The 19,974-nt window shown below is 37.4% G+C and overlaps 2 pseudogenes; both read right to left on the bottom strand.

The window, feature by feature from the left end:
- Positions 1 to 8,326: 8,326 nt before the first annotated feature.
- Positions 8,327 to 10,904, bottom strand: LOC105542037 (annotated as a pseudogene).
- Positions 10,905 to 15,558: 4,654 nt separating this feature from the next.
- Positions 15,559 to 16,577, bottom strand: LOC105542036 (annotated as a pseudogene).
- Positions 16,578 to 19,974: the final 3,397 nt, after the last annotated feature.

Raw genomic sequence — 19,974 nt, 5'->3', positions numbered from 1 at the left:
AGGATTCTGGGTCTGTCTTTTGTCTGGGGACACCTAGGACAAAAACAGACACCCTAGGCTTCTTTTTACCAGTCTACATGAGTGCCCAACAATCCAACATTCCTATGTCCTCTTCACTGGGCTGTCTCCTTCACAGCCTTGCCAAACTTGGTTTACGGGAAGCATAAAGCCAAAGTGTTTGGCTTTTTATTGCAACGTGGCCAGGCCCCAATACAAATTAGACAATGACAGGTAACGGCCAGAAAATGGCACCTCTGATTTTCAAATTCTCAGGGACCTTGACAACTTTATAACCAGGAATGGCAAATGGCAAGAGGTTCTTGCCTGAATATTCAGGCTTTCTTCTACCTTAGATCCTGACCCTCTCTGTGTCAAGCTTGCACCCCTCATGAAATTCGTCTTAATAAAAACCTTCCCCAGGTTTCTCCTTCCTCTGAAATTCCTTCCTTCTAAACCCCTTCCTCTGAAATCCCTTTTGACCCTACAGATGGATGCCCTCTCTATCCTCATTCCTCTGCATCCTCTTCTTGCCTGTCTGAACCCTCAGCCTCAAACTCCACTCCTCCTCTTTCTCCACCTGTTACTCATTCAAAACCTACTCCAACCAGTCAAACCACCTCTGCCTTTCTCCTACTCTGGGAAGTGGCTGAGGTTAAAGGTATTGCTTGTGTTCATGTCCCTTTCTCCATGTCTGATTTGTCATAGATTAAACAGCACCTTGGATCTTTCTCTGAAAATCCTCTCATTATCACAGGGAATTCCTGCACATAACCCAATCCTTTAATTTAACTTGGCATATTATCTATATAATTCTAACCTTGTCCCTCACCCCTGATGAAAAAGAGCACTCAGCTTAATTAAAATGGATGTCCAAGCTATGAGTATATTCAAATGCCTTTATGTTTTTCTCTTCATAAATCTTGTTTTCCTGGAAAACGTTTCTTCCCAGTCAACTGAATTACTTTTCATTCTTTCTTGCCACTCTTGGTGCAAGTATGAAAGGCCTTCTGGTGACCTTCTGGTGGCCTGGGATTCCTTGGGAAAACAAAAGTTGCCCCAAATCTCATTTTGGGAAAAACCTTTGTTTTCCTTATGGAATCCTTGGAATTAGAGGTAAATAAGTACCTCTCAAAATTTGTCTTTGTCTCCCAGCTATACTTGTTTATTAGGCCCTGGAAATTATTTTCCTAGCCCTGTTCTTAAAGGGCCTCACCCAAAGACCAATAATCCAATTGGAAAACTGGAAAAAAAATCTTATAACTACTAGATTTTCTTCTGATTGTCTGTGTGGCTATATATGTGTTAGGTGTGCAATGTCTATTTGAAAAGCCCTAATTAACTGCCCTAAGAAAAATAAGTGCTTAAATCAAATATTTTCAAAGGAAAAGTAAAAGCTGTAGGACCTTTCAGTCCACATGACTTTAATCTTTAAAACGTACTGGTACAGTAAAATTTGAAATGTTTTGAGAGTTGCCCGCATACATTTATTTTTTGTTTGCATTTATTAATCAAGCAATTTCAAACTTATCTCTGTCAAATACTATAAGGTGGCAAAATTTTGCATAGAGTCTACAAAACTATAACTCAGCCCAATCAGAATAATCTTTGCTTGTGTAACTTTTTAATAAATGAAACATTAATATTGGTTTAATAAAGATAGCTTCATCTTGAACTATTTAGTGAAATACCCTAACTTCTAATCTTGTGGCCTTAGGCAGTCTAGTCCACAGACATGAAGGAAGTTTGTTTTGCGAATGGACTGTTTTCATCTTTGATATTAAAGAAAAGAGAATGTATATTAAAAGGAATCATATATGGTAAATTCTTGTCCTAAAGTAAATTAACTGGTTGTTTAAAGAGAGAGATGTTTACATCAAAGTTGAGGCACGTCAGAGATTTTCCATGTAAGTCATAAAAAAATTTATAAAAGGGAATTTATGCAAGAAATGTTGTACAATTTAAAAGTGATTAGGCCTCCTGAATGCTTTATAAAATGCCATATAACTCTTAGCTGTACAACTTGCCTGCTTTGCAGCTAGGTAAGACCTAGGACACATGGAGTTAAATGCTGGAATAAGTCAGACCTTATCTGAACTTCTGTCTGGGTCCTAAGCTTTCCACCTAGTACATAATTAAAATCCCAAACTTACCAACAAAAGTAAAGGTTGCTAAAAGTTAACAGTGTAACATATATTTAAAACTACTGAAAAAACAGTTTACATATATTTTTGGTAAAAAGATTATAAGGAGGCATGAGAATGTGGATTTTTACCTAGATTAAAAAGGTAAAGAATTGTTTTAAGTTGAATAAAATAAAAATGAAGGTTTAAGCAAGTTTTTGAAGGTTAATTGTAAAGGAAATTCTGTGTGTAATATGCTGGCTAAAGTTGAAGGGGTATCGTCTACTTTTTCTGTAAACTGACATTAAAATGAAAGCACAATGGGTTTCTCTTAAAGCACTAACCTGCTCTTTAACAAAAATTATAAAGGGTTAAAAAGGGTCTATAGAAATCTTACCTTATGGTCAAATATTAAAATTGGGTAAATGTGTCTACAAGGTTCTATTAAAAATTGAGTTTAACATTAATAGCACACTAATATAAAGGTAAAATTTGGCTTATTTGGTATAAAATCATACAGGAAGCATTGTCAAATATAAAATGGTGTTTGACTTTCTTTGGGCTATATTTGTATAAATATGTTATTGGTATGTGTTCCAAAGTTATAAGAGACTCCTATATTTCTGATTTATCTTAGGGTATGTTATCAGTATTAATTCTAATTGTTATATTAAAATTATTGCATGCCACAAAGGTAACAGATATTCTTGTCAATTGTGACTTTAACTGTGGCTACCATAAAACTTTTTGTCATCCGTAAACAATTGTTGTCTTGTTTTTGGTCTCTAGAGACTAAAGTAATCTTTTTGACTTTTTGAGGATTTTTAAGTTATGGTAATATAGTTACTTGCATAAGTGCAATAAGAATCTGTTTTATTTTGTAACAGAACACAATCTGAAAAACTGGTTGTTTTACCAAGGCTTTGACTGGAATGGTGTGCTCTCCTTTAAGGAATCAAACTTGACTTATGGGGCCAATAAAGCTCTTGGGAAACTGGCCTCATATTTTATGTGCACAGTCCCTGTACAGGGTTTCTGACCTGTGGTAAGTAAAGAATATTACTTTCTGACAGGCCAGGACCACCAAATTATCTTGGAACCTCAAGAGGAGAGGAATTCACCCAACTCATAGGTATTTAATAGTACAATTCCATGACTGGGCTCAGCTTTAAAAGGCCTTATCTCAGATTCCTTCTATGGAACAAAATTCCATCAATGCCAGTTTAAAAAGCCTATGTAACAAATAATTATTCTTGCTGCACTGTATGCAAATAATTAAACCAAGTATAATAAAGCAAACCATTCCTACCATGATTTATTTTTTAATAATGGTTACTAGCAGAAAATAACACATGGCCCTTTCCAAACATGTGCCTCTGCCTCTTATTAGGTAAGGAATGTTGCTTCTATCTCAACCAATCGGGCCTAGTTAGAAATGCTGCTAAATAACTTAAAAGAAAGGGCCAAAAAAGCTAAGGGAATTCCAAAACAACCAAATGGATTCTTGGTTTGGAAACAAAACCATAGCATGGGTCATCCCATTCCTGGGCCCTCCCCTACTAATATGCCTAGGACTAATGTTCTTACCCTGCCTAATTAATCTTTTTGAAAGATTTTTAACTGACAGGGTCATGGACATTTCACTTACAACTACCCAAAAAGCGCCCCAAAGGGCATCGGCCTAATGGCTAATGTCAGCATGACCATAAACCACAAATGACATCTCTGACCAGAAATATTCTAACATGAAGATAAACTCCTCCCCAACCAGAGACATGCCTGCCCCAAGATAACCTCCTCTCTGGCCAGAGAGATGTCAGCCCCAAGATAACCTCCGCTCTAACCAGAGACATTCCAACCCTGCAATAAATTTCTCCTCTACACAGAAACATTCCAAGCCTGTGATAAACTCTCTTGCCCTAAAACCCTTAAATACTCTTAGTCTGTAAGAGAAAGTGGGCCTGACCGAAATCGGCCAGAATCCTCTCTCAGGTTTATTCTCCAAAATAAACCTGTCTTTGACTGTTGAGCCACTTTTCATGTTTCTTTCCTCTTTCTTTAACTCTTACAGTAGGAGTGGCTATGCTTATATCAGATAAAATAGACTTTGACTTAAAAACTGTTACAAGAGACAAAAAGGGAAATAATGATAAAAGGGTCAATTCAACAGGAATATATAGCAATTACAATTATATATGCATCCAACAGTAGAACACCTAAATATGCAAAGCAAACATTGGAAAAACAGAAAAGAGAAATAGGCAGCAATAAAATAATAGTAGGAGACTTCAATACTATTTTCAATAATGTATACATCATTCTGACAGAAATCTATATCCAAAAGAAAACAACAGACTTGAATAATGCAATAGACCAAATGGACCAGACATATGCAGAATATTCCACCAAACAGCAGCTGAATACATACTCTTCTCATGTGCACGCAGATCTTTCTCCAGGATAGGTCACATATTAAGTCACAAAATAAGTTATAGCAAATTTAGGAAGACTGAAATCATACCAAGTGTCTTTTCTGGCCACAATGAAATTAAACTATAAATCAAAAACAGAAGGAAGACTGGAAAAATAAAAAATACATAGATATTAAACAACAGACTCTTGAACAGTCATTGAGTGAGAGAAGGAATCAAAAAGGAATTTAAAGTGCCTCAATACAAATGAAAACAAAAATAAAAAACACTAAAATTATGGTCTTCAGCAAAAGCACTATTAAGAAGGAAGTTTACTGTGATAAATACATACATTAACAAAGAACAAAGATCTTAAATAATCAACCCAAATTTATACTTCATAAAAGAACAAACTAAGCTCAAAATTAGCAGAGAGAAAGAAATAACAAAAGTTAGAGAAGAAATAAATAAAACAAGAAAAGAAAAAAAATCAAAGAGGCTGAGTGGATTTTTTGAAAAAAATAATTGACAAATTCTTATCTAGACTAAAAAAAAGAAATGAAGAGACATTATAACTGCTCTTTTAGAAATAAAAATGATCATAAGTGAACAAATATGTCAACTGATTTAATAACCTAGAAGAAATGTATAAATTCCTAAACACATAAAATATGCCAAAAGTAACAATAAAGACAGTCTGAAAAGATCTATTATTAGCATGGAGATTTAATGAATAATAAAAATCCTTCTAACAAATAAAAACCCAGGATCAGATAGCTTCACAGGTAGATTCTACTACATTTTTTTTTTAAAAGTGCCAATCTGTCTCAAATGCTTCCAAAAAGTGAGGGGACCCTTCTAAACTCACTTTATAAGGCCAGTAGCACTCTACTACCAAAGCCAGACAAGGACACTACAAGAAAAAAAAAAATCACAGGCCAATATCTCTGATTAATATAGATGCAAAAATTCTTCAAAAAATATTAGGAAATAGAATCCAACAGCACATTAAAGGGATCATACATCATGACCAAGTGGTATTTATTTTCAGGATGCAAGGATGGTTCAATATGTATAAATTTGTACCATGTTAACAGAATAAAGGGAAAAACATCACGATTATATAAATGCATGCAGAAAAAGCATTTGACAAAATTCAACATTCTTTCACGTTAAAAACTCTCAAGAAACTAGAAATAGAAAGAGAGTACCTCAAAATAATACAGGCTATATATGAAAGGCCCATAGAAAATGTCAGACTCAATGGTGAAAAGTTGAAAGCTTTTCCTTTAAGAACAGGAGCAAGGCAATCATGCCCACTCTTCCTGCTTTTATTCAATATAGTACCAAAGCCCTAGCCAGAACAGTTAGGTAAGAAAAATAAATTAAAGGCTATCAAATCAGAAAGGAAGAGATAAACTTTTTCCTGTTTGCTGATGCCATTGTACTATGTATTAAAAATCCCAAAGGCTCCATTTTAAAAAACTGTTAAAACTAATACACAAATTCAGTAAGATTGCAACCTACAAAATCAATATACAAAAATCAGCTGCATTTCTATACATCAGCAATAAACTCTGAAAAGGAAACTAAGACAACAATCCCATTTACAATAGCACAAAAAAGAATTAAACACTTACGGAAAAACTTTTCCAAGGAAGTGAAAGACTTGTATCTGGAAACAAAACATTGATGAAAGAAATTAAGACATAATCAAATAAAAATATATACCATGTTCACTGATTGGAAGACTTACTATTGTTAAAATAACTGTAATATCAAAAGCAATCTACAGATTCAATGCAACCCCTATCAAAATCACATTGGTATTGTTTACAAAAATAGAAAAGGAAATCCTAAAATTTATAGAGAATGACAAAACACCACAAATAACAAAATCAATCTTGAGAAAGAAGAAAGCTGGAGGACTCACACTTCCTAATTTCAAAATTTAGTACAAAACCACAGTAATCAAAACAGTATGGTGTTGGCATAAAGACAGACAAACATCAATGACAGAACAGAGATCTCAGGAATAAACGCACACAAAAAAGGTCAACTGGTCTTTGACAAGGGTACCAAGAATACACTAGGGGGAAAGGACAGTCTCTTTGTTGAAGAGACTTTGTAGAGACTATCCTGGTGTTGAGAAAGCAGTATATCCATAAGCAAAACAATAAAATTGGAAATTTATCTTAGACCATACACAAGAATTAACTCAAAGTGGATTAAAGACATAAAAGTAAGGTCTGAAACTGTAAAACTGATAAAAGAAAAAATAAAAGAAATGCTTTATGACCTTGGTCTTGGCAATGATTTCTTGGATATGACAACAAAATCACAGACAACAAAAACAAAAATATATAAGTTGAACTATATCACTGGAAAACTCTTGCAAAGCAAAGGAATAATAATCAACAGAGTGAAAAGACAACATACAGAATGGTAGAATATATTTGCAAACCATGTATCTGACAAGGGGTTGCTATCCAAAACATATAAGCAACTCCTACAACTCAACAGCAAAGAAAAACTAATAACGTAACTTTTAAATGGGCAAGGATCTGAGTAGACATCTTTCAAAAGAAAACATACAAATGGCCAACAGGTATATGAAAAAAATGCTCAATGCCAATAATCAGGGAAATGCAAATCAAAACCACAATGAGATATCACTTCACACATGTCAGGATGCCTATTATCAAATAAAAGACAACAAGCGTTGGCAAAGATGTGGAGAAACTGGAATCTTTGCATACTGTTGGTGTTAATGCAAAATGGTGCCACTGCTGTGGAAACATGGTATATATATTCCTGTATATTTGTATATATGTATATGCATGTTATATACACATGCATATATATGCACATATATATGCACACACACATGCACAATGGAATATTGCCTTTTTTAAATGTCAAGACACAATTTATTAGAGAGAAAAATTTCTCATCCAAAATACAGAAATCTGTACAACTTTGCCACCATCAATATACATGAACTCTATAAATTTATACCCATTCATAATTTACCAAATAAAAGATGATTAACAAAGTTCACAAAATAGATGAAAATACTTTTACCCAGGAAAGTTACAAACCAGACCTCCACTTTCTAAAACAGAAGTCTACTCTGTCTTAGAAAACTACAAGCTAGCAAATGCACATAGAGCTGGCTGGTGCCAACACCACAGTTGAGACAGTATTTTTAAGGGTCTTTTTAAAAACCCGTTGCCATGGCAGATTCTGGTCACTCGCTACTTTCAAGGTCAAAAACACAATACAAAGTTTGACCATTTTCCCAGGTCAGGTTTGCTAGCTTGTCTTTATGGACATTTAGAAATATTTGCTAGGTAAAAGTCTTGTCGTAAAATTTCCAGTACTACCATGTTTAAAACGTTGAACTATTGAGGTGCCAAAAATGTTAACAATAATTTTCAAGCATGATAGTGCAAATTCCTCTGCAAGATCTGCAGAGAAAGGTTCTTTGACATACAGATTTTCTTTAAAGAAATTGATGTAAAAATTTAAGTATGTCTGGGAGAAGCTGAAACCACTCTAGGACTTCACTCCCTAGCAAATAAAGTGATCATTTACTTGGACTCACAGGCTATTAAATTATTGAAAGGTACTGTACAAAATATGGCACTGTCAACTTTTAAAAAAATGTTTACCGTTCTATCTTGCGCCAGATCTTCACAGCTGTGACATGGTTTAAAGTCCATAATCCATCCCCAATAGGAGCCCATCCAAAGCAAAAATCAAATTTATCCATGCACTATAAGATGATCCATCTTAACCTGATACAGTCATCATACTGTAGTTTTTGGAAGGGCTTGTTCTGCCCAAGAGGAATTCGTCCTTACAGCTTATTCAGCTGTCTACCATTTGCACGTCGGTGTTGTTTTGAGTGCTACCTCCTCCTGCTGGTGGGGCTTTCATACAGCACACAGATGGAGCCATCCTCTCCAATTCTGTAGGACAGACACCTCATAGTTTCAGGTGAGCGTGAGTCCAACCCAGAGTGTGAGTTCACTTGGGAGAAGCTTGAACAGCTCCTGACTGCTCGGTCCAATCCGCTGTGCTGCCTGTCCAGAGGATCCATTTTACGGTTGATGCGAATACAAAGATAACCTGATCTTTTGCGTGGCTTTTCTGGGAATCAGTGATGTTTATAATGTTCTGTCAGCAGTTTCTGCAGGCTGTGGCTGAAGGTCTGCAGCTGTTGCTCCTTCGTGAGCCCTTTGGTGTGGAGAAACTTGGAGACGAAGGACATGGCGGCGGACATCTCGCTTACCCTGGTGGTGGCTCTGGGGTAGAAGGGATGCAAGGAGGCAGAGGTGGGGCGGCCCGGGAATGCCGGGGCTTGGCTGCGCTGCCCCAGCTGCTGAGCAGCCCCCAGGGCTTCCTCACAGAGCAGACGGCAGAGAGGAAGAGAGGGCGTGAGGGGCGGACGGCTACTTTTTTCTTTCTTTAGAGTAAAAAAGTTATTTTCTGTACAGGAAGAGGCCGACGAGAGGAAGAGAGGCGCGATGGCGGTGTGGTTACATGGCTAGGACCTCCCCAGCTGCCTCCGCCCCTAGCTGCGCAGCCTCTGAAGATCCCAACAGTTGCATTTTCAGCACCGAAGGGCGAACTTCTTTAAAAAGAAGAGCTACTCGGGAGGCTGAGGCAGGAGAATGGCGGGAACCCAGGAGGCGGAGCTTGCAGTGAACTGAGATCCGGCCACTGCACTCCAGCCTGGGCGACAGAGCCAGACTCTGTCTCAAAAAAAAAAAAAAAAAATAGAAGAGCTACTCAGGAGGCTGAGGCAGAAGAATGGCGGGAACCCAGGAGGCAGAGCTTGCAGAGAGCCGAGATCGCGCCACTGCACTCCAGCCTGGGCGACAGAGCAAGACTCCGTCTCAAAAAAAAAAAAAAAGAAGAAGAGAATTCTGCTGTATACGACAAAATTAACGAATCTTGAGGACATTATGCTCCGTGAAATAAGTCGCAGAAAGACAAATACTGCATGTTTCCACTTACATGATTTACCTAAAACAGACAAATTCATAGAACCAAAGAGTAAAATACTGGTTGTCAGGGGCTAAATGGAAGAGGGAATGGGGAGTTTGCAATCAACGGACATAAAATTTCAGTGAAGCAAGGTAAATAAGCTCTGGAGATCTGCTCTACAACGCTGTGCTTACAGTCAACAATAATGTATTGTACACTTACAATTTTTTAAAAGGGACATCTCATGTTAAAAAGTACCACAATAAAATTTTTGAAAGAAAGACACCTGGGGGTCTTTTTCTTGTAGCAACTGAAATAAATAAAGATGTATGCGTGTGTGGGCATTAGTTTATTTTCTCTTAAGGAGAGGTCTGGATTATAGCCTCCATCTTGAGACTGGAGTCAAGCATTTGAGGTGGGGACTGATGGAGAGATTGGAAATGGCATTCTTCTCCAAAACACCATGGATTCTGTAGTCCCTTGTGCAATTCTGCTATGATAGTTATGGAGACAAAGACAGGCAAAGTCTAACCAGGGAAGGAAGCGTTCCCTAGACTTCCTTCCAGTTCTACCAAGGTTGATATTGAGAGCAGGGTTCTTGCCAGCAGCATTCAACCCAACAATCTATACATTCTGAACAATCTCTACCTTTGATTTCTGCAAAATAACACTTTTTTATTTTTCTTCTGAGGCCCCTCCTTCACAGACCCGTTTCTGGATATCTTCTTCTTTATCAGACCTCTAAATGTTGAGATTCCTCTAGATTTAGATCTATGCTCCTTGTTCTTTGCACTCTACATTTTCTTCATTTCTACAACTTCTAATAGCATGTATAGGTAGCTCCCAGATTGCTATTTTCACCGTGATTCTCTTGCCTCATACTATTCCCCTCTTCGGTGATGATGTGTCAGCACATTGGCCCTCTCTCTAATCTTGAATACTTTATTTCTGTCTGGGGAGTTTAGCACATGCTTCCCTCTCCCTATAATGTTGTATAACTTGCCCTCTCCCTTTTTGCAAGGATCAGTCCCAGCTTAAATGCCATATCATAAGTGAGGTCTTCCCTGAATGCACAATCTATGTTGGATCTCCCTAGATACTCAGGGAAGAAAAGAAACATTTTTTTCTTTCACAGCATTTATCACCATATGGAATTACCTTATTTAATCTATTTGTTTATAACTTTGATCTGTATTCTTCCACAGGAATGTAAAATCCCTAATGACAGGAACATGTGGTTTTTCTTCACCACAGAAGAGTATCTGATGCAAAATAGGCATTAAAATTCTTGTGAACTGACTAAATAATATCCATCTTCTGTACTTGATTGCTTTACTTGCCACACATCCCCAGTACCTAATTCAAGAGTCTGGTTCATTGTCAGCCCTTAAATATTGACTGAACCCAATTAATCAATTTTTCTTCAACTTCTGAACTCTGCGCCCAGCTCCTTACTGAATAGCTTCACTGGGTATCTCAAAAGAACCTCAAGTTCAATATGTCTACTTTCCCTATCTGTTATTAGCAACATAACCCAGCACTTGCCCTAGTAGGCAATCTACAATCATCCTTTACTTATCTCTAAAACAAACAAAAAAAAAAATCCACACCTTTTTCATAAAGTTTTGAGTGCACTAAGTGAAATAAGCAAAGTGCCTATCACAATGCTTGGCATACAGTATCTATAAATAGTAGTTTAGCTATACTAGTTTTCATTGATTCAAAGAGGCACGTCTTTTCACATCTCTGAAATCAAGATATGTTTTGTGATCAGTAGTGTTTCGTAATTGGATACACATTCAATGATTAATCAGGTGGAATTTTTTTCTTTAAATACTTTGTTAGAAAATTGTGTCCTTTACCTCAATGGTGCTTCAGATGTGATAATTTGCAGTAACACAACTTCTCTCTCCAATGTGCCCATACATATTAAAGTAGTAATTAGGTCACATCACATACATTTTAAATCCATATTTTTCTCACTCTTGCCACTGTTGTAATCTTACATTGAACCCTCATTTTCTTTCAACTGAACATTGAGTTAGCCCCATGAATGGTCTCCCTGCCAACTATATTGCCCTTCTCCAATGTGTGTGTCATATTCATGCCAGAGAAATCATGTTTCTCTCGTGCCTAACTCACTTCATTATCTACACAACTGCCTGCAGAATGGAATCCAGATTCTTTCATATGGCTCACAGGGCTCTGACTCTCTCTCTCTCTTTAGCCTAATCCCTAAGCAAGCCACAGTCAAGCTGACCTTCTTTCTGTACTTGCAGATTACTTAACACCCTATGTTGTTTCACAACTCATGTCCTTTATCACACTGACTTATCTTGAAAATAGTTTGTATCAGCTGGAATCCCTCTGGCAATAAATAACAGAAAAGCAACTAGCAGTTGCTTAAACAAATAGGAAAGTCCATAGGCTGATATTCCAAGGTTGATAGAATTGCCCAATAATGCTGATGAGGACCAAGGCCCATTTTATCTTTCAGACTTCCTTAACAAGCAGACTTTCATCCCCCTGCTTGTTACTTTGCTGTCTCAAGATGGTCATTGAAATATTAAATATCACATCTATTTTCCATTAAGTAAGAACAAGGAAGGACATTCAGGAGTATGCCCACTACAACTCTTCTTTTTAAGAAAGAAAATGCTTCCCATAAGCCCTACCCAGCAGTTTTCTACTTACATTTCATTGCCCAAACAGCACCTTAGTCACTCTGGTTTGAAGATGCTTAGAGAGAGGGATGTTGTGGGTAGTTTAGCCAATAAGCAGTGTCTGCCACAGTCTGCTTGGAAAATATCTTCTCATTTTTTGTGAGATTCAACTCAAGAGTTATATGTTAGAAATTTAGAAATGTATATATGTATATAAATTATATTGTATATAAATTATGTATGTATATAAATTATATTGATATTTATATAAGCATACATAAAAGAAAATTTATAAATATATATAGTATGTACTCTTTCATCATTAACTGAATATTTATCAAACACCTGTACACAGGGCATAGTATGTACTATTCTAGGCACTGGGAATACAGCAATGAACAACTTCCTTTCATTTGTGGAATTTACATCCTAGTGTTTACCCTTTGATCTAACTTTTTCACCTCTAGTAACTTACCTTACAGACTACACCTCAAAAACAAGGATGCTCACTGAGGTGATAACTAAAATAACAAAAATCTGATTGAATATCACTATGGGATTGATTATAATATACATAAAATTATAAAATGTACTTATTCAAAAGAGTATATTCCTCTTAATAGAGACATACTAACATGGAAAGTTGTCTCCAATGTATTTTTTAATTTAAAAAATTGAAAAGAAAAATGTATAGTAAACTCTCACTTTTAAAAGGAAAATCCATTCCCAAATTCATATGGAATCTCAAGGAATCTGAAATAGCCAAAACAACTTTGGAAGAAGAACAAAGGTATTAGACTCACACTTCCTGACTTGAAAGCATATTACAAAGATACATTAATCAAAACAGTGTGGCACTGGCATAAAGACAGACAAATAAACCATTGGAATAGAATGAACAGCCTAGAAATAAGCCTGTTTGTATGTGGTCAATGATCTTCAACAAGGGTGCCAAGACCACTCATTGGGAAAATGATAGTGTCTTCGACAAATGGTGTTGGGAACACTGGAAACGAAAGTTAAACCTTTATTTTACACTATTTACAAAATGTAACTTATAATATATTAAAGACATAAGCATAAGACCTAAAACTATAAAATTTCTAGAAGAAAACAGACCAGATGATCTCATGACATTGGATTTGTCAATGACTTCTTAAATGTGACACCAAAAGCACAGGTAACAAAAGGAAAAATAAACGGGACTGAATCAAAATTGAAAACATTTGTGCATCAAAGGACACAATCAAAAGAGTGAAGGGCAACATACAAAAGGGGAAAAGTATTTACAAAGAATATATTTAGAAGTTACTATCCACAATATATAAAGAACTCCCACAACTCAACAATGAAAAAATCAAATAACTAGATTTTAAAGTGTGAAAAATGTTTGAATAGATATTTCTCTAAAGAATATATACAAATGGCTAATAAACATTGAAAAGGTGCCCAACATTACTAATCACCAGAGAAATGCAAATCAAAATCACAATGACATATTACTTCACACCTGTGAGGATGACTACTATCAAAAAAAAAAAAAAACAGAAAGTAACAAGTGTTGGCAAGGATGGGGAGAAATTGAAACCCTTGTGCATAGTTGGTGGGATTGTAAAATGGTTTAACTGCTATGGAAAACACTGTGAAGTTTCCTCAAAAAATTAAAATAGAACTACTATATGATCCAGGAATTTTACTTCTGGGCATATATCCAAAAGAACTGAAAACATGATCTTGAAGAGATATTTACATACCACAGTCATAGCACTATTCCCAATAACCAAGAAGTAAAAGCGAGTCAAATGTCCATCAATGGAAGAATGAATGCATACAATCAAACACTATTCAGCCTTAAAAAGAAATGAAATTCTGATCAACATGCTGCAACATGGATGAACTTTGAAGAAATTTTGCTAAGTAAAATAAACTAGTCACAAAATGACAAATACTATATTATTTCACTTATATGAAGTATCCAAGCCAAATTCATAAAAACAGAAAGAAGAATGCTGGTTACCCGGGACAGAGAAGAGGAGAAAGGGGAGGTATTTAGTAAGTTGTTTAATAGGTATAAAGTTTCAGATTTGCAAGATATAAAAACTCTGGAGATCAGATCAACCATGTGAATATACCTAACACTACTAAACTGTACATTTAAAAATGGTTGGCTGGGCGCAGTGGCTCACACCTGTAATCCCAGCACTTTGAGAGGCTGAGATGGGTAGATCACGAGGTCAGGAGATCGAGACCATCCTGGCTAACACGGTGAAACCTGTCTCTATTAAAAATACAAAAAAATTAACCGGCGCCATAGTGGACACCTGTAGTCCCAGCTACTCGGGAAGCTAAAGCAGGAGAATGGCGTCAACCCGGGAGGCAGAGCTTGCAGTGAGTGGAGATCATGCCACTGCACTTTAGCCTGGGCGACAGAGCAAAACTCTGTCTCAGAAAAAAAAATGGTTAAGATGGGAAAAAGGAAACCCATTCCTGCATCTTCATGTATATTATTATATATAATACTTTCAGTTTATGAATTTGGTGGGTAGCTCACACATTACTTTATATTTTCTTCATAGTTATATATTTTATAAGTATACATTACTTTTTATAGTCAGAAATATTTGAAAAAATTTTAAAATTACAAGGTACTTTCTTCTCTATCTCTCTTCTCAAATAGTAATGACCATTTATTTGTACTTACGTAGTCACCAACAGAATGTATATTTATTGAATGAAGTAATAAATGTATCATCAACTAGTGATAATGAATGATGCCTTTAATAAAAAGTTATATTTAGCACCAAATTAAGAAATTCGTTTAATGCAGTTCTTCATTTAATGAATACCGATTGTTATTAAGTGCCTAGGATGTGCCCGATGTGCCTGTGTAGGTTTTGAGTAAAAACATGGTTATTTCTTGAAACTATCTTTTGATGAAGAAAGAGCAAAAGAGAAACAGAGAAAGAAAGAGGTTATGGCTAGCTGGTAACATTCAAAAGCAAGCCACCTCATGAAACCCCATTACAAGTCAAGATAGTATCGTTCAGGTGCGTGGTACTCTGGTGATCTGGTTTTATCATAGTTAGAGCCTAAATACATAGCAAAGAGAATAGATTTCACATACTTCAAAAACGTGTAACTGCAAGTATCAAATACCTGCAGACCCAGTCACCCCACTCCAGCTTCTGCCAGAGAAAACCGGTGTAAGAACAACTGGTTTGGAAATTAATTGCATTCTTCCCCCACCCTCTTGGGCCATAAAGTATTATTGGCAGGTAAGGGGAAGAGCCAGCGGTAAGGGTCCCTCGCTTCTCATCCCCTACCCAGGATCCTCCCTCTGAAGGAGAGCAGAAGCCAGGAGCCTGCCACTCAGCGGACCTTGCAGGTGGGCAGGTTGCTGTAGGGATCTTTCCGGAGCTCGAGCAGGATGTGGTGGGCAGTGATCTCCTGCTCAGGCCTCCTCTGGTGGTCAGCACACACATCGCCCAGCTGGACTTCGGCACCGCTGCTCAGGGCCTGGATCCGCACCAGCTGGGCCTCAACTCAGGCCTCCGTTCCTGCAGTGTGGCCTTCCAATGCGGCTTTCATGCTGAGCTGCCACTGCAGCTCAATCTCAAGACCCCGGAGAGTACGCCACCGGTCCGTGACTCGGACTTGCTCATCTGGAACTGCTCCGTGTGGCCAGCGACCTCCCAGCTCAGCTCCTCAGTCTGGCTGGTGACCAGGCTTCAGTATCTTCCGTGTCTGCTCGGCCATGACCGCATACTGGCTTCACGTGTTGTCCAGGATCTTGGCAAGACCAACGCCTGGAGCAGAATCCACCTCCACACTGACCTGGCCACCCACGGCACTGATTTCCTCGTTGTGGTTCTTCTCCAGGCGATCTAACTCCTCCTGCAGGCCTTGCATGTGCGTCTCCAGGTCAGCCCTGGCCGGGGTCAGCTCATTGGGCGCCCTGCGCAGGCCCTGATGTCTGCCTCCAAGCTCCTTCACAGAGCCTGCTCCATCTCAGACTTGGATCGGAAGTGATCTGCAGGCAGGCGGGCGGGCGTTGTCAATCTGCAAGACAATCCTGGAGTTCTCAATGGTGACTCCAAGAGTCTTGTCCCGCAGGTCTTCCATGGTCTTGAAGTAGTGGCTGTAATTGCCGGGGGCCCGGGCCGCTGCTTGTGGCCCCGGTCGTGAACCTTCACCTTCAGCTCACCACTGGCCTCCTCCAGAGCCCGCATCTTGTCCAGGTAGGAATCAGGTGGTCGTGGATGTTCTGCGTGGTGATCTTGGTGCCCGTCAGCAGCCTGTCGGACCTGCCCAGGACGCTGGCATCGCCGCTGCCATAGCCCCGGAGGAGGATGAGGGCACAAAGCGGGTGGAGGGCACAGACAGGCCATGGCCTCGGATGCTGGGCGCTAGGAAGACGCCCCCGACCCCAAAGTGCACGGAGCAGCTGCCCAGCCCCCAAAGGACTAAGTGGCCAATGATTGGCGAGAGCTGCAGGAAATTAGGGTGAGGGGGAGGAGAACGGCCCAAGGAGCTGCAATCGGCAGAAGGAATCGGAAATTTTAATTGCATTATTACCAGTTATAAGAATTTTTGTGCTATGAGTGGGCTCAAAAAAACGGCCGGGAAAACACCAAAACCACTCTTGAGGAGAACTTAAGAGGGAACCAGGCTTCAAGCTCCCAAACTCACCATGGACTGCCATAGAATTTAAAGCACAGTCCTCATTCCCCAGAAAGCTAACCAAGCCTACCGCAGGGTGTCCTACCAAAGGCGGTTCCCTGGCATTATTCTAGATAGAACAACCCAGACGGGAAAAATGTACTCCTGGGGAGAGATGAATCAATTCCTAGGAGGACTGGACAGACATTCTCAAAAGTTTGTTGGAAAGATAGCAGAGAAGAGAAGAATGAAGTGCTTTCATAAAGGGATAGGAAGAAGGTGAGAACAAGGAACTGAGATTAGGAGCTGAGTGTGTCCATGACAGACCGCCTAGAAAGAATGTAATATCTAGAGCTTTTACTCGTAGACTGCGGGACAAGGTATATTTACCATGTAGCTCTGTATTTTCCCTCTTGTGTTATAATGTTTTCTGTAATGAATTACTCTAACCCTTTTAGCAAAGTCTAATACACTTCAGCATTGTCTAGTGATGATATACAGACTAAATGGACAGGTGAGTAAAAGAAAAAATTAAGGCCTTTCTGTTTAGAAATAAAATATAAAAGAACAGCTTTTATATTTTATTTTCACATTGAAAATCAGTCAGATTTGCTTCAGCCTCAAGGAATGTGTTTACTAAAATTAAATGAATGCTGGCAGGGAGCTCTGCACTTTTTTTTCTAAACAGGAAATGGGTTAAGGGCGGCAGCTGAGTGCTTTTGACATAACCCTAGTAGTCTTTGGCAGCATCCTTTCTGTTTGGTAGGATAAGATATTCTAGGCTCATCTTGCATTTTCTGGAAAAAAAAAAAAGCCACTGAATTAGGCATAGAGGAAATTACTATAAAGTTTAAGGGATAATGTAAAAGATCTAGGAAAATAATTGCTTCACAAACAAGGAAGAAACTGAAACTAGAAATGTAGTCAATTAGTATTGCTGATGTGCTTTATGCAAGAAAGATCGTATATTAGTTCTCTCTTACCGCAGCTTCACTTTCTGTTGTTTCAGTTACCCTTGGTCATCCAGGGTTCAAAAATATTAAGTGGAAAATTCCAGAAATAAATTATTCATACATTTTCAATTGTGTGCCATTCGAAGTGGTATGATGAAATCTTGACACCCGGGACATGAATCATTCCTTTCTCCAGTGTATCCATGCTGTATATGCTGCTGGTATTCCCCCAGCCCCCAGCCCAGTCACTTAGTAGCTATCTCAATACTGCAGTGCTTATGTTCAAGTCATCCTTATTTTACTTAATAACAGCCCCAAAGCTCAAGAGTAGTGATGTTGGCATATTGTTATAATTGTTCTTTTATTATCAGTTCTGTTCATCTCTTACTAAGCCTAATGTATAAATTAAACTTCATCCTAAGTATGTATGTATAGGAAAAAACATAGTGTATATATATAGGGTTGGGTACTATCTGTGGTTTCAGGCGTCCACTGGGGATCTTGGAACATATGCCCCTCGGATAAGGGGAACTACTATATATAAGATTAAATAAAGTCACTTAAAATTCATTTATAAAATTATGTCCTAAAATATTTGTACCAATAACAAGATATATTCAAATTATTTTACCAAATAAAAACATGTTTTACTTTCTAATAAAAGTTAAAATGTGTTAGCAGTCTATACCATTTTCTTTAATTAATGGAAAAAGTTACATTATGATGTCTAATTAATAGTTATTTATAATTACTGCCAAAAGTAAAAAACGAGTTTGATGCATACGTTTTAAATACCATGCCTTTTTATACCCTTTTCTTTATACATAACTTGTAATTTTACCTTCAAATTATACTGCATTACTTTAAATTAAATAATGAGAGTACATATGTATAACTTGCTTTGAAAATACATGAATCATGAAAGCTACACTATTTAAAACTTAAGAGCTTTCAATAATATCTTATACAATATATTCCATAATTACTTTTTTATAAATTTTTATGATATTACTGTAAATTGTGGGTTTAGGGACCCACAGTTCAACTAATGGTAAAATAATCTTTTAGCATAACAAAAATTAGAACACCTAAATCTCTTAGAACTTGTCTTAGCCCATTTATATAGTAAGTGCTACATAATTGCTAGCTGTCATTACTTGTTACTGTTGTAGCTATTGTTGTTAGCATCATTATCATCAGCATCATCTGAGTAATTAAGTAAAGTTGGCAAACAACTTTATCTTTCCTGCTTTTAACATTTAACCCCAATGTTTGCTCCCAAACTAAATAGAGCTCTCTAAAATGAAAGTTCTGACACTGGAAAGTTCCACAGCGAACATGAGAGCCACAGTGAACAAAGGGGACTCCTATGGTTAAGAGTCATGAATCAACCCTGTGCACACAAACACACGAACATACACACATTTATTTTCTGTTCATCAAAGGAAAAGTAATCCTGTAATTCCCCCACTTTGCTTTGTATTCCAAAATAAACTGCAGATAAAGAATAAAATCTAAACACAAACACTTAATGTAGGAAAAAATGTAGGATAATATTTTTACAATTTCAGTATGCAGATGCAGAAGTACTTCTTAATCAGAAAATAAACAAAGATAAAGTATTGAAAAAAGAAAGTTAAACAAAGATAAATTATAAGCAACAGAGTTCCCATAAGTGGCGATGATGTTGAACATCACTAGTAACCGTGAGCTTAAAAAAGAAAAGGCAAAATAGATCATGCTCCCCTCCCCATCAGATTGGTAAAATTTTAATAGATCATGCTCCCCTCCCCATCAGATTGGTAAAATTTTAAAAGTGATGGGAAAATACACACATGTAAGCATTGCTAGTGAGAAGGTAAGTTGGTAGTCATTTTAGAAAGTTGATGAGATAGTATCTGTAAGTTTAAAATGTATATACTCTTTGACATAGCAAATTCACAGTGGGGACAGATTCATTACACAAAAATATTTCTACATACCCGAAAGTATAAATATGTTAGGACAGCCATTGAATTCTATTGTTTGTAGTAAATTGTTTTAGTCCAGACACTAATTCCTCTGTAGCAAAACATAGGATCTAGTAAAATGGATTATGCGTGGAAATCAGTCCTCTTTAGAAATCTAAAAGAGCAAGTGTATCCTGATTAAAAAGATAAAACGCTTTTTTTTT

This window comes from Mandrillus leucophaeus, unplaced genomic scaffold (assembly GCF_000951045.1).
Source record: "Mandrillus leucophaeus isolate KB7577 unplaced genomic scaffold, Mleu.le_1.0 Scaffold249, whole genome shotgun sequence".
Taxonomy (NCBI): Eukaryota; Metazoa; Chordata; class Mammalia; order Primates; family Cercopithecidae; genus Mandrillus; species Mandrillus leucophaeus.
The sequence above is the reverse complement of the archived record's forward strand: the minus strand, read 5'-3'. Positions and strand labels throughout refer to the sequence as shown.